This window comes from Macaca fascicularis, chromosome 5 (assembly GCF_037993035.2).
Source record: "Macaca fascicularis isolate 582-1 chromosome 5, T2T-MFA8v1.1".
Lineage (NCBI taxonomy): Eukaryota > Metazoa > Chordata > Mammalia > Primates > Cercopithecidae > Macaca > Macaca fascicularis.
The window spans coordinates 79440133-79454591 of record NC_088379.1 but is presented as its reverse complement, the minus strand read 5'-3'; the positions used below and the strand labels follow the sequence as shown (position 1 = coordinate 79454591).

Here is a 14459-nt window from a genome sequence, read left to right as displayed (position 1 = left end):
TACTAAAGTCTGGTTGGTCTGGAAGAGTAGCTGAGCACAATCAGTCCTGTGTGTCCACAGACCATGAAGCTTAATATAAGTTAAGCCCAACCATATTTAACAAAATATTATGTCACTGTAGTGATGGAGTGACAATCATAAAAGTGTTAAAAGAAAAATATAAAGTATGCACTGTATTAATAAGCTATTAAACTTCATCCTTTCATTGAAATCATTTTCACTTGTATTTTAACAATCTGTACATTATCAAATGACAGTCTGTTTTGAATATACCTGATAAAATTTTAAAAAACCATTGACTTGTTTCCATAGCATAAATGTGAAAGCTTTCAGAAAGAAAAAGAAGAAATGGAATACACGTACAGTTTTTCATAATTTGTATTTTATCATTTTCGAGCACTCAGATGAGGATTTGGGAAAATCTTCATGTCACTCTTTTAATAAAGCCACAGTGAGCACTTCATGCTGCTTCCACTTCCCACACACAAACTTTCTAATTATAAAAGGACCTTTTCAGACTTATTCAGGGCATATAATCTTATTTGCAGCTCCTAATTGGAGGACTGTGTTTGTTGAAAAGAACAGAAGTCTTCAGTCATTTAGAATAAAGCTGGCCCATCAACCCCTGTGGGAAGAAAAGAACTATTTATTTTATCCGTTAATCCCAAATACAAACACAATAAAGCTGTCTTTTCTAATAGTGACCTATTTCATGTTAAATTGGGATAAAGCTAGCTTTGCTCAATAAGACTATTGTGGTCAACAAAAAAGTCAATCTTATTAGGATTCCCATTGAATACCTTCCAATAACTTATCTTTTAAAATGCTAAACCCAAATCCCAGTTGAATTCTCTACGTTGTCTGACACAAAATGCAAATCTGGAAAGGAAATAACCTCAACTAGTGAGCCCCATCTAGTGGCAGGGAAGTAAATTGCTGGTCAAAAACCTGGTCTCTAATTTATTCCTCATCTTTAATCTGATTTTTAAGATTCTTCTATTTGTGCCTAAACCTTTATGTTTTTGTTTCTTTCTGAGGTCTTTTTGCCTGTATTTTTATTTCTAAAACTAAATAACTTTCTATACCAAGCACATTTTTTCTTGATAACTTACAAAAATACAACATTGCTTAAAATTAGCCAGATTTCCCCATTGATTTTATTTTAAAATATTAATTTTAAAATGTGGAAAGTCATGTTCCTTGAATAGCATTACAGAGCACTCATGTATTAAACTATGTTTGATGTAAATAATATTATTCACTTATCAATTTTATTTTATCAGAAGACCCCAAAAGCTCTTTCTTGATATGAGCTTTAGAGGAGCAAGACCGAGTCACAGACAAATCCAATGGAACATCTAAGGACATTGAAGATTTCGAAGTCTACTTTCTTGGGCAATGTCTACATTTGAGGGTTGTACTGGCTTGGAGGTCGGCTTCTTTTAGCCAACTACATCAGAGTTTAAGTGCAGTGTGTCTGCCTTCCATGCTTCTGCATTTCTCGACTTTTAATAAACATGTCAAAAACGAATAAGGCAAGAGCAGGGCTTAGCTCCAGTCATGCATGAGAAATGCTTTTGCTAATAATTCTGCCTTATAAATGCAAATCTTCTTTGCTCCCACAAAAAAAAAACTTGACAATAGCCAAATGAAGTAGAACATATTCCTCAATTTACCTACACTTAAGATATTTCAAAATATATTTCCACTAGTCTATGTGCTCAAACCACAAAAGCAGACATAGGTATATAGAGGTATCTGGGCTATGGAGGAAAGAATAAACGATTCAAGTTCAGATATTAACATTGCCCTTCATTGGCTGCACGACCTTGGGAAGCCAAATCTCCCAATAAGGTGCCATGAGTTCAGGCTATGGAGCAGACAATCCCTATTTCTCCGCCTCTCAGCTGTAAGACTTTAGACAAATTATTTCTCTAAGCCTTGACTTCTTCATGTATCATGATATTTATTTCCTTCGTACAAGAAGATTGTTATGAAGATTGACTGATAAAGTATGTGAAGTGTGTAGCTCAGGGTCTGGCACATAACAGTGCTCAGTGAATACTATTATGACTCACAAATGGAGGGACCAGCGCCCACCTCACAAGATGGTCGGGAAGACTCTAAGACATGGGAAAATGTTGGTCAACTCTAAGGTACTCTATCAATGTTATGAGTTAGACAAACCTAGTAGGACCCTCTGAGAAGACCTAAAAATAAAAAGAGAGCTGTTGAAATGGAAGAACATGGGGCTTTCATAGGTCAGCACAAGCTCTGTGAGCTGAACAGAATTATTGTAGGTCTAATAATTTGTATTGTTGGCTTACATTGTATTTGGGGTTGCAAATTTTTGAAAAGAAGAGAATGATAGAGTTGGAAGGGAGATTGTATTAATTTAGTTTTCTTGTTTTACTGAGGAAAAAAACCTAACACCCCTTCCTTCTTCAGAACTCTTTGCATACTTGAGATCTTTTAAGAGTTTTAAAGTATTTGTTTAATGTCTGCTTTTGCTTGGAATGTAAGACCCATGTAGTCAGGGGCCATGTCTATTTGGGCTGCACTGTATCCTCAGATGTAGCCCTGTGTCCAGCAGTGTCTAGTAGTGTCTAGTACCTTGTCTACACATGGTAATTGCAGACAAGCTCAAAACTGCCATATAGGAGTGCATGAGGGTATGGACTCCTCAGGGAGGAAAGGCTGGACACAAATTGGACCTCTCTGGTTTACTTCCCGTGTGACTTTGAGCAAGCTACTTAGCTTCTCTGAGCCTCAGTTTCCTTGCCTATAAAACAGGACTAATAATGGCAGTACCTATTTCACAGGGTTGTTCCAGAGCTTTATGAGCTAATTCCTGTAAAGTGCCTGGAATGGTATAATTCTTTAAATTTTCCTAAATGACCAAGATAGCAAAGCCAATTAGAAAGTGTTCTGGAACTAGAACCCTACCTAAGTCTTGCTCTTTATTTTTTTTTCCCTCCATATCTTTCAAACCCTCTGCCCAAACCACTTTTCCAAACCATTAAATCTTATCAGATAAAAAGAGCAATGCAAAATAAAGTATTGGATGATTCACTCAGAGGTGCTGCAGGCCTTCCAAGTCTAGCAGCAAGTTTCAGGAACTGATTTCAATGGTGGTAACAGGCTTATTATTGCTAATAACCTCCCAGTGTCTAAAGCACAGAGCTGAGCAGAGTATTTCATATTTTGCTCTAACAGCTAGTCCTTAAGGGTTTGACTATCAGATGTAGGCATGCTGGATTATGAAAATGGCGCATTTAAAAATATCTCTGCACCTCACTCCTAGATGACTTTTAGCAGGTGAACTAACTGTTAGCCTCCTGGAAGATTAGATGTCAGGATAATTAGCTCTCTGCCACATAGGCTATCTACTTTTCAAATCTTACTCTCCTTTCTTCCCTATGTCTCTTAGTAGACACAACTCATAATTACTTTATGCCTGAGTTTTTCCCTTTCTTTTCAGCACACTCATAAACCACCTCCTTGTCATGACTTATTGCACCTCACACTCAATTCATACTGCTAGCTTTGACGTTCTCTTTTGTAATTCAGTTTGTATTCAGATACCAGAGAAAACAAAGAGCAAGTTAGACAGGTAAACCAGATAATGAGTATTACCTACGATGACCCATTCTCTTGTCTCTCCTTGGTCTTCAAAATTCCATGTGCTGTGGAGGAAGTAAAATGCGCATTTTCCCATTTCATGTCATGTCCAGAGGTCTGTGAGTTGCTTGTTTCATTGTCTAACGTTAGGGTCTCTGAGCTTTCCCATTTCATTATTCTGTACCACCTGGACTCAGCCTTATAGAACTGGGGAATAACTTTTGCTTTTCTATTACAAATGGAGCCAATGAAAAGGTAGACTGAAAAAGAATAAGATGGAGTGGAGAATTCACCAAAGGAACCATACAATTACAGAAATTTCTGGCTGGAAGAACTTTGAAAGGCTCTCTGCTCACCTCCCTGCACGTTAGCTCTACCTCATGCCGATGGGATGGGTAATGATGGCTTCTATTTCAAAAGACTTCACGGGATCCATGCCTCTGCCTTCCATTTAAGACAGTTCTTCATGTATGCAGCAAATACCTCCTCCCCTTCTAGTTCAAACTCTTTTCTTTCTGTTGTTAGGAAGAAGAGTTGGTTAGTCTAATGCCACCTAGAAATACAGATGTCCAACAAGTAGAAAGGAGAGACTGCTTCACTTCCCAGCTTCCTTCCTCGCCTACAACCCGTAGACTTTGCTCTCCAGCTTCTCTGGGTATTGCTACAGTTTGATTTATTGTGAGAACTCCAGGATTTCCTGAAAATGGTCTAGAACTGAGCCAGTGTTTGAGGTACAAGAAAAGAGAATGAGGAATGTTTCCTCCCTTTTCTCTTTCCTTTGTCAGCATTGTTGTACCATTTCTTAGGGACTCTCACCACTTCCTCACCCCACTCCACCTTCACAGCTCAGAAAATGTGGGGCAAAATCCAAGTCCTACGAAACTTCCCTTAGGCTTATGCCCTTAGCTCTATCCCAAATCCAGATCTTCTCAAAACTCTAATTAAGGGCTTAGAGTCCTAAGGACCAGGAGTTTTCTAAGACTTGTAGATCCAGGAATTGCTACCTAGTGACCTAAAACTGTCAGAAAATTCCCCCTACTTCACTCCCATCTGTAGTTGCCTTAAATTTTTTTTTTTTTTTTTTTAAATGCTGAGCATGACTTGATAGTAATTTGCTGGGCTATTTTCGACACATATCTGTCTTCGTTTTTGGACACGAGTGATCAGCCTATTGAACTTTAAGTGGTCTGGCAACATGTGTAATGAAGAGCAGTAGTTTAGGGGTCAGGCTGACCTTGGTCTAATGCTCCACTATTTCATTTATTGTTGAATGACTTTTGTCAGATTGCTTAACCTATCTAAGCTTTGGGTTCTTTCTATGTAAAATGGAGCTGATGCAGACTTCAGGGTTTGATAAGAAGATTAAAGAGAGAATTGACGTATGTAAAGCACCCAATACTATTCCTGGCCTGCACTAATGATTTCAAACACATTTATTTCTCTCCCCTACTGGATAAAGGGCAAGAGCTATAGCACCTTAGGCATTTAGTGGTTTCATCAGTTAAACTGAGCTGCCTTAATAGCAACATTCACTGGAATTGTTAATAAAAGAAATAGTGACTTTCTGTTATAGAGACTTAATAAGAGTCTCTATTGTGTACTTGCTGTGTGCCCCATATTGTTCTGGGTACTGAGGCTAGAAAGGCAGTAGGGCATAGGGTTCCTGTACTGATGAAGCTCAGAATGTAGAATCATCTGGCACATATGGGCCACTTCATGAACATGTAAGAGTCACATCGGGATTGACTTAATATTTTAGAGGACCTAAGCACTAAAAAAATTACAGTGATGCCGCTTCCATATATAATTAAAAATAAGAGCAGTATTAAGTCATAATTGAGTGTAAAGAAGCAGAACAATGCTCCATTATTTTTCCTACTGTGATAACAAACTTAGTACTTCTTTTGAAATATCAATTTTTAAATTATTTTTTTCAAAGTGATATTTTTTGAGGTATCCTCATTTTGTAGGCAACTAGTATACTTATGGATAATCTAGCCCTGGCCCCACATTACCCCAAGGACTGGCCTCATGTTCCCTGAATGGATCAGAAGCTAGAACAATGGCATAGAAGCCACAGGTCTTGATCATTTATAAACTATTTGGTAAATTCCACTAAGAATAAAAAAGTAATTGAATATTTTGAGGCAAGATCAAATCACCTTATAAAAAAGTGAAAAGTAAAAAAGAACTGGCTCAATTCTAGACCATTTTCAGGAAATCTTGGAGTTTTCACAATAAATCAAACTGTAGCAATAACCAGAGAAGCTGGAGAATTTGAAATTATTTCCAAATATATGGAATATTTTTCTCTGGAATGGACTTTTAAAAATGCACAAATGGGACATAGGAGAAGTCATATTTAGATGAGCATATTGTAGAGACAATTTTATGTTATGTCTTAAAGGACTAGCTCACTGCTCAGCTGCTCACCCCAGCTCTGTTGTTACCATGAAGATAATATGCTGAGAACGATGGTGGCATGAGACATTCACCAGGATGCAAAGGTACCTTTTTTTTTTTTTTTTTTCTTTTCTCAGTTCCTCCCTTTCTTAAATGGAGGATGTTTTCTCTGAAGGCCACAGTCTGGCTGTAGCAAGGTTGGCAGTATCTGCGGAGGCTTACCTGAAGATCTAGCTGAGAGCCACTGACATTTGGAGCCACTCACCTTTACACTGCAAATCTGAAAGATAAGCAACAAGAAAGACCTAGAAACAGTGACAGAACTTTCTCACAGACAAAAACAATTTACACAGCCACTGTAAATAGTTAATAAAATCCATTTTGTAGTCCATCTACTTAGATTTCCATTACATCCTGTTCTGTTTCACACATGCATTTTTCTTTTGGATTGTTAGGTAATAAAGAGTCAAGTCATTTATCATGTAGTGTCTTAGTATTACTTTAAAATGTTTTACCATTTTCAGGAAATTATGTGGCTTCTATAATTAATCTCCCAGTAGAAGCTGTTTTAGGAAGACTCCAGAACAACCAAAAGAAGTCTTTTCTTTGTGGAAGTGTTTTGGGTCTTGTGAGTGGAAACATTCAGAAACAGATGCCAGTGGTATTATCACATATTGCAAACTGTTCATTTAAGATAACGAGGATGAAAACAATAGAGTTCAGTCTCACTCTTGCAAAACTGCCCTGTGACAAAGCTGTTGTTAAATGGGGTCCACAATGAACTCCATGATATGCTATAATTAGAGTAACTCTACAGTGTAAAGCTGGGTTTCCACAGTTCTTATACCCTAAATGGATACAATAACACTTGGCAGAAGTAAGGAGGAGAGTTCCCACCCACTGACCCCTTCCCTGCTTGGCATTAGGAATACTAGCTACTACTTAGCACTTTCCACATATCAGGCATTGTTCTAAACATTTTTACACATATTGGTTCATTTAAATACTCACAACTTTCTGAGGAAGGTGCTGCATTATGCTAATTTTTTGATTAGGAGACTGATACACAAAGTAATTGGAGGATTTGCCAAGGGCAGACTTCTCAAGGGCTGAGGCAAGGAGCAGAACTCAGGCAGCCTCGCCTCCCAGTCCAGCCCCTCAGTTGCTGTACTCTGTGGCCCAGCATGGTATACAATGTTCAGTGTTCTATTCTCACAATCTAATTTACACTAGCACATGGTCAGGTCATTCAGTCATCTCATTTTACAGAAGAGAAAACAAAGGCAAAAAGATGCTAAGTGGCTTTGAAAATCTCAAATACATGATGGTTACAGGGCTGGGCATGGTGACTCATACCTGTAATCCCAGTACTTTGAGATCCAAATGCAGGAGGACTGCTTGAACCCAGGAGTTTGAGACCAGCCTGGGCAACATAGTGAAACCCTATCTCTACAAAAAATTCTTTAAAAAACTTAGCCAAGCGAGTAGTCCCAGCTACTTGAGAGGGTGAAGCAGGAGGTTTGAGACTACAGTGAGCTATGATCACAACATTGCACTCTAGCCTGGGCAACTGAGACCTTGTCTTGATGAAAAAATAAAAAACCAAAAATGAGATCGATGGGAGGTCAGATTGCCTGATGTTTAGCCAACGCTTTCTACTTTAGAGCATTGTATCATTTCCTCGTTTTCCTTCTCCGTGTAAAAAAAAAAAAAAAAAGAAAAACACAAAATCTAAACTGTTGCTTTATTTTTTTCTATGATTCATCCTCATGGGTCACAAGCAAGAGCAGAAGTTTGCTTGGCCTGTATGCTGAGCACAGCAAACCCCACTCTGGGCCCAGATTCTGCCCAATGCAGCACTGGCTTTGCTTCTTGAAGGCAAATGAGTAGTTTTATTGGCTTTATCCTCAAATTATGGTTTTAAAACAGTTTGATCTCACACTTGGGCAGATTAATAAGTACTAGGAAGTGCCCCCATCTGTAGGGTGCATCTATGCAAGAGATCAAGAGAACAATTTGAAAAACCAGAGACTGGATAATCTCTAGAAAAATGTTCTTGTTTCCTCCAAGAAACTCCACAGAATGATCATATTTATTTTCTTCTTCAGTGTCAAGGTTACATTTTTGTTTGTTCCACTTTGCTTTTTAACAGGTTATACCAAGTGTGAGCTCAGGTGGTTTTTGTGGGGCAATCTGATCTTCAGATTAACCTCATTCTGAAGCCAGTTAGGTATCGTTTCTTCTGCATAACCACCTGATGCGCTTATTTGAGTGTTTTCTTCCTAAATGAGGAGGAAACTGGTTATGATGAAACCACAGGCAATGCAGAGCACAGGTAGGACTTAATCTTTCACAATGTCACTTGATTAAGCAGGCAATCATCTTCTGCCATGCCTGCAAGGAAAATTTCAAGTCATGTGAATTCTTATCTCATCTGCATTAGTCAGAGTGCACGAGATTGGAGATGGTATATGCAAAATAGGTAATACATTTAGAGTATTTAATAAAAGGACTATTTACAAAGATGGAAACAGGGTGGAGGAAAACACAAAAGAGATAGTGTAGTACCCCAAGGCTAGCCTGAGCAGGGAGCCATCACCTGTAGACTTAAAGAGAAAAGTTATAGGGATTGGAGAGAGAGCTGCACATGATAGGAGCCGTGGCTTCTCTGAAAGACACAGACACCCATAGTAACCCAGCAAAGAGGAAGCCAAGGGAATGGATACTCTAGCCTCAACCCTCCTCCTCCCCATTGACCAAATTCAACCAGAGGACACGGTACCTATTGAGGTGGTCCAAGGGGGACCATCTCCCAGGGCCCGGTGCAGGGGACGGGGCAGAGGAAAGACACCCAACACACTCTCACACTAAAGTCTGAGGTAAAATAACTTCAACATCCCCTCCTGCTGTGACATGAGTAGTTTAATAAAGAAGTAATTAGGAAAAACAACAACGATGTGGAATTAGCTGGCTAATTTTATGCCTATGCCTATGGCTGAAATCAGAGTTGTAAATTCCTCATTGTGTTTTATGAGTCAGAACTGGATGTACCCAAAGGGTCTCAGGAAAACTCTGGGCCTCAAAATAGGCCCTCTGATAACAGGGCAAGGAGAGCCAGTGGAAATCAGTTCCTACCAAGACAATGAGCACAATCAAAATTAAACAGAAACATAGATTTAAGAAAGGATCACAGGGGCTTGCAATTTTTGGCCTAAAATCTACAGAGGCACCCACTGCATTGAAAGGCCCATGTTTTAATGGAATAAATGAAACCTAATTTTGTTTTGTCCTACACAGCTTTGTTTAGTTTCCTTTAGTGGTTTAGGCAAAAGGCCAACCAGAAGAAGGAGAGGTGGGGAAATTTGAAGATGTGTCCTGTGGACAATTTAGAGATGGCATTGATGCCCCAAGTAAACTAGGATATAAAGAGATTACAGTGAACCCAGTTCCCAGCCATGTAATAAGAGCAAAGACATTTGGTGCTTGGATAAGAGAATGGTATGGTGTTAGAAGCAAAGATTTGGAGTCCCAGATATCTACCTATTAGCGGGGTCACCTTGAGCAAGTTAGATAATCTCTATAAGACTCAGTTTCCTGCTCAAAGAAATGGGGAAAATACCCACCTCTTCTATGGTTGTTTTGTGAATTAAATAAAATCATGTATTTAAAATCCTTCCGCCGGGCACGGTGGCTCACGCCTGTAATCCCAGCACTTTGGAAGGCCGAGGCGGGCGGATCACAAGGTCAGGAGATGGAGACCATGGTGAAACCCCGTCTCTACTAAAAATAGAAAAAATTAGCCGGGCGCAGTGGCCGGCGCCTGTAGTCCCAGCTACTCGGGAGGCTGAGGCCAGAGAATGGCGTGAACCCGGGAGGCGGAGCTTGCAGTGAGCCGAGATTGCCGCCACTGCACTCCAGCCTGGGCGACAGAGCGAGACTCCGTCTCAAAAAAAAAATAAATAAATAAATAAAATAAAATAAAATAAAATAAAATAAAATAAAATAAAATCCTTACTATGGTGGGGTGGCTGTCAAGATGGCTGAATATGAACAGCTCTGGTCTGCAGCGCCCAGTGAGATCAGCACAGAAGGTGGGTGATTTCTACATTTCCAACTGAAGTACCTGGCTCATCTCATTGGGACTGGTTAGATAGTGGGTGCAGCCCACAGACGGTGAGCTGAAGCAGGGTGGGGCGTCCCCTCACCCGGGAAGTGCAAGGGGTTGGGGAACTCCCTCCCCTAGCCAAGGAAAGCCATGAGGGACTGTGCCCTGAGGAACAGTGCATTCCAGCCCAGATATTATGCTTTTCCCATGGTCTTTACAACCCGCAGACCAGAAGATTCCCTAGGGTGTTTACACTACCAGGGCCCTAGGTTTCGAGCACAAGACTAGGTGGCAGTTTGGGCAGACACTGAACTAGCTGCAGGAGATTTTTTTCATACCCCAGTGGCACCAGGAGCACCAGTGAGATAGAGCCATTCACTCCTCTGGAAAGGAGGCTGAAGCCAGGGACCAAGTGGTCTAGCTCAGCAGATCCCACCCCCATGGTGTCCAGCAAGCTAAGATCTACTGGCCTGAAATTCTTGCTGCTAGCATAGCAGTCGTAAGTGGATCTGGGATGCTCCAGCTTGGTGTGGGGGAAGGGGTGTCCACCATTACTGAGGCTTGAGTAGGCGGTTTTCCCTCACAGTGTAAACGAAGCCACCAGGAAGTTCAAACTGGGTGGAGCCCACCACAGCTCAGCAAAGCCTCTGTAGCCAGGCTGCTTCTCTAGATTCCTCCTTTTTAGGCAGGGCATCTCTGAAAGGAAGGCAGAAGCCCCAGTTGGGGGCTTATAGATAAAACTCCCATCTCCCTGGGACAGAGCACTTGGGGGAAGGGGCAGCTGTGGGTGCAGCTTCAGCAGACTTAAACATCCTTGCCTGATGGATCTGAAGAGAATAGTGGATCACCCAGCACAGTGGTGGAGTTCTGCTAAGGAACAGACTACCTCCTCAAGTGGGTCCTTGACCCCCATGCCTCCTGACTGGGAGACACCTCCCAGCAGAGGTCAACAGACACCTCATACAGTAGAGCTGTGACTGGCATCTGGCAGGTGCCCCTCTAGGATGAAGCTTCCAGAGGAAGGATCAGGCAGCAATCTTTGCTGTTCTGCAGCCTCCACTGGTGATACCCAGGCAAACAGGATCTGGAGTGGACCTCCAGCAAACTCCAATAGACCTGCAGCTGAGGGGCCTGAAGGTTAGAAGGAAAACTAACAAACAGAAAGGAATAGCATCAACATCAACAAAAAAGGAAGTCCACATAAAAACCCCATTTGAAGGTCACCAACATCAAAGACCAAAGGTAAATAAATCCACAAAGATGAGGAACAACCAGCACAAAAAGCCTGAAAATTCCAAAAACCAAAACACCTCTTCTCCTCCAAAGGGACACAACTCCTTGCCAGCAAGGGAACAAAACTGGACAGAGAATGAGTTTGATGAATTGACAGAAGCAGGCTTCAGAAGGTGGGTAATAACAAAATCCTCTGAGCTAAAGGAGCGTGTTCTAACCCAATGCAAGGAAGCTAAGAACCTTGAAAAAAGGTTAGAGGAATTGCTAACTAGAATAACCAGTTTAGAGAAAAACATAAATCACCTGAAGGAACTGAAAAACACAGCACGAGAACTTCGTGAAGCATACGCAAGTATCAGTAGCCATATCAATCAGGCGGAAGAAAGGATATCAGAGATTGAAGATCAACTTAACAAAATAAGGCATGAAAACAAGATTAGAAAAAAACAACTAAAAGGAATGAACAAAGCCTCCAAGAAATATGGGGCTAAGTGAAAAGACAACTTACATTTGATTGGTGTACCTGAAAGTGATGGGAAGAATGGAACCAAGTCGGAAAACTCTCTTCAGGGTATTATCCAGAAGAACTTCACCAACCTAGCAAGACAGGCCAACATTCAAATTCAGATTCATCAAAGTTGAAAGGCAGGAAAAAATGTTAAGGGCAGCCAGAGAGAAAAGTTGAGTTACCCACAAAGGGAAGCCTATCAAACTAACAGCACATCTCTCAGCAGAAACCGTACAAGCCAGAAGAGAGTGGCGGCCAATGTTCAACATTCTTAAAGAAATTGACCATATAATTAGAGTCTTTTTTTACTTTAAAAAATTCTGCTTGAACAATTAATATATGCTTAATTTAATTTTAAAATATTCTGAACTTAGATTATCATAACAAAGTCTCAGATGGTTCATTTCTCTTCCATCCTCTCATATCATCTCACAAATTGCTTTGTTGTGAAAGGGACAATTTTTTCCAAAGGTCTGACATGATTTGGGATGACAGAGGTCAGAAATTTGTGCTTAATTTTGTTTGTTGTGCTTTAATTTGGCCAGAATGGAACTAAAGATTTCAATTGAGCTATTATATTGTTTGTTCTACTTATTACTGACTGAAAAATGAACCTTAGTCTATTCATGACTATTGGTTTAAACATGTTATTATTTATTCTTAATATTTTTAAGGACTCTTAAAATGTGGTTGCCTTAGAAGATTAAAGAAAATGCAAAAGGGTTCAACAATTCTGCCAGCTGCTTAGAAATTTTACTCTTAGGCTCATATCCTTGAAAGGTATTGACCCCTATGAACAGCTAATGATGGAAAAGTTGACAGGACAGTTTGACCTCCTAATTGTATTCTGTGCATCATGCATTTGACCTTCTGGAGACAACTTGATGAGTTTCTGCCATGTTAATTACTCCACACTGTTTTGCAGTGATTCTTTAACAATTCAAACCTAGTGAATGAGTGCATGAACCTTTCTAGGCTCTAAGAAAGGATTGAGAATGGCAATTTAAAAGCACCCAACATAATTTTCCACTACCAGGCTTGTTTTCTTTTCCTGAAATGATGAACAAAGACCTCTGAAATGATCTTGTATTTATTGTACTCTGTTACTTCTTGCAAATTTTAACACCTTCTTTCAAAAATGTATTTGAAACCCCAGGGTCTTATCAGGGATACTCTTCTTTTCCTTCAATTACCATGCATTTGATAATCAATATGTTTATTACTAGGCAATTTGTGATGCTTGAGTCTTCTTGACTTTGTCTTAAGAGTCATTAATGAGATCTAATGTGCAAAGCTTTATTTAATTTTCGGTTCCTAAACATTCTTGGTCTGGGGTTGAGCTTTGTCTTCCTAATGAACTAGACAACAGTCATTATTGCTGACAGATCTCCTCTCCTTTCCAGTTTGTTAGGCTACATAGTTTAAGCTCTCCCTCTTCCTGTCCTTTGTGTGAAGCAGGAAGTCACCTTTGTGGGTCATTTTCATCCCCCTGCTCTCAGGCTCCTTCATGAAACATATTGAGTCATTTCAAAATTAGACCTGCACATTCCAATGGCTGTATTTAAAACACAATTTATAGCTCAGCTCATTCTCATGCACCACGTGAGGGTATTATAAGAAAGTCCCCTGTGTCAAAGTTTCATCTAGAATCCAACTTTTTCCTGCTCCCTGTCTTTCTTCTATCACTAGTTAGCTTTTTTCTTTCTTTTTCTTTTTCAAAAAAATATTTGATGAGATAGAATTTCAGTATGTTGCCCAGGCTGGTCTCAAACTCCTAGGCTCAAGAAATTCTCCTGCCTCAGCCTCCAGAGTAGGGATTATGGGCACGTGTCACTGCACCCAGCCCTAGTTAGGTCTGATTCAGCAAACTGTATCTCTAGCCATATTTTCTTTAATAGCAAAATGTGATTGGAGACGAGTCAGATAATCTAGATGGCGTTTCACCTCTTCCATTTTCATCACTGTGTTTGTCTAGTGTGTGTGTGTGCGTGTGTGTGTGTGTGTACTGAGTATATGCTTTGTGCCAGGTGTTACATTAAGCAATTTACACTTAATCCACACAGCAATCCTGCAAAAGAGGTACAAGGATGGATACTTTGCAGATGAGAGGTGGCTCAGAGGGTTTAAAGGATTCACTGAATCAAGTTTAAATAACTTATCTATGTCAGTACTAGTGGACCTGAAATTAAAATGTGGCTTTACCTGTCTCCAGCGCATGGGCTTTTAACCACCGCACTGTACTGAAAATCTTACACAGGTAGTCGGGGCACTTGGCTTGTTGGTGTCTGCACCGGGCACGTTGAGAGTCAGTGGTTAAGAACTCAGTCTCTGAAGTCAGACTGCCTAAATTTGAAATCTGTTTCCTTCACTAATTGTGTGACAATGAACAAGTTATTTTACATTTCTGTGTTTTAGTTTCTTCATCTGTAAAATGGGGAAAAAATAACAGCAACAACACTTTGGGTCACATGAAGGATTACATTCATGACATATATTAGGTACACTTTTAAAGCAATGATAGTAAAATCAATTTAATAAACATTAGCAAAAATTATTATTTCAAAAAAAAGTTAACCTGTACTCTAGGTG

The 14459-nt window shown here is 40.0% G+C and overlaps 1 long non-coding RNA gene across 1 annotated transcript; it reads right to left on the bottom strand.

Annotated features, from left to right (window-relative positions):
• Positions 1-360: 360 nt before the first annotated feature.
• Positions 361-4125, bottom strand: LOC123573512 (uncharacterized). The gene is made up of 2 exons (XR_010586645.1): positions 3637-4125; positions 361-625 (listed from the first exon to the last, which is right to left on the bottom strand). It is a non-coding gene; the product is annotated as an uncharacterized lncRNA (long non-coding RNA).
• Positions 4126-14459: the final 10334 nt, after the last annotated feature.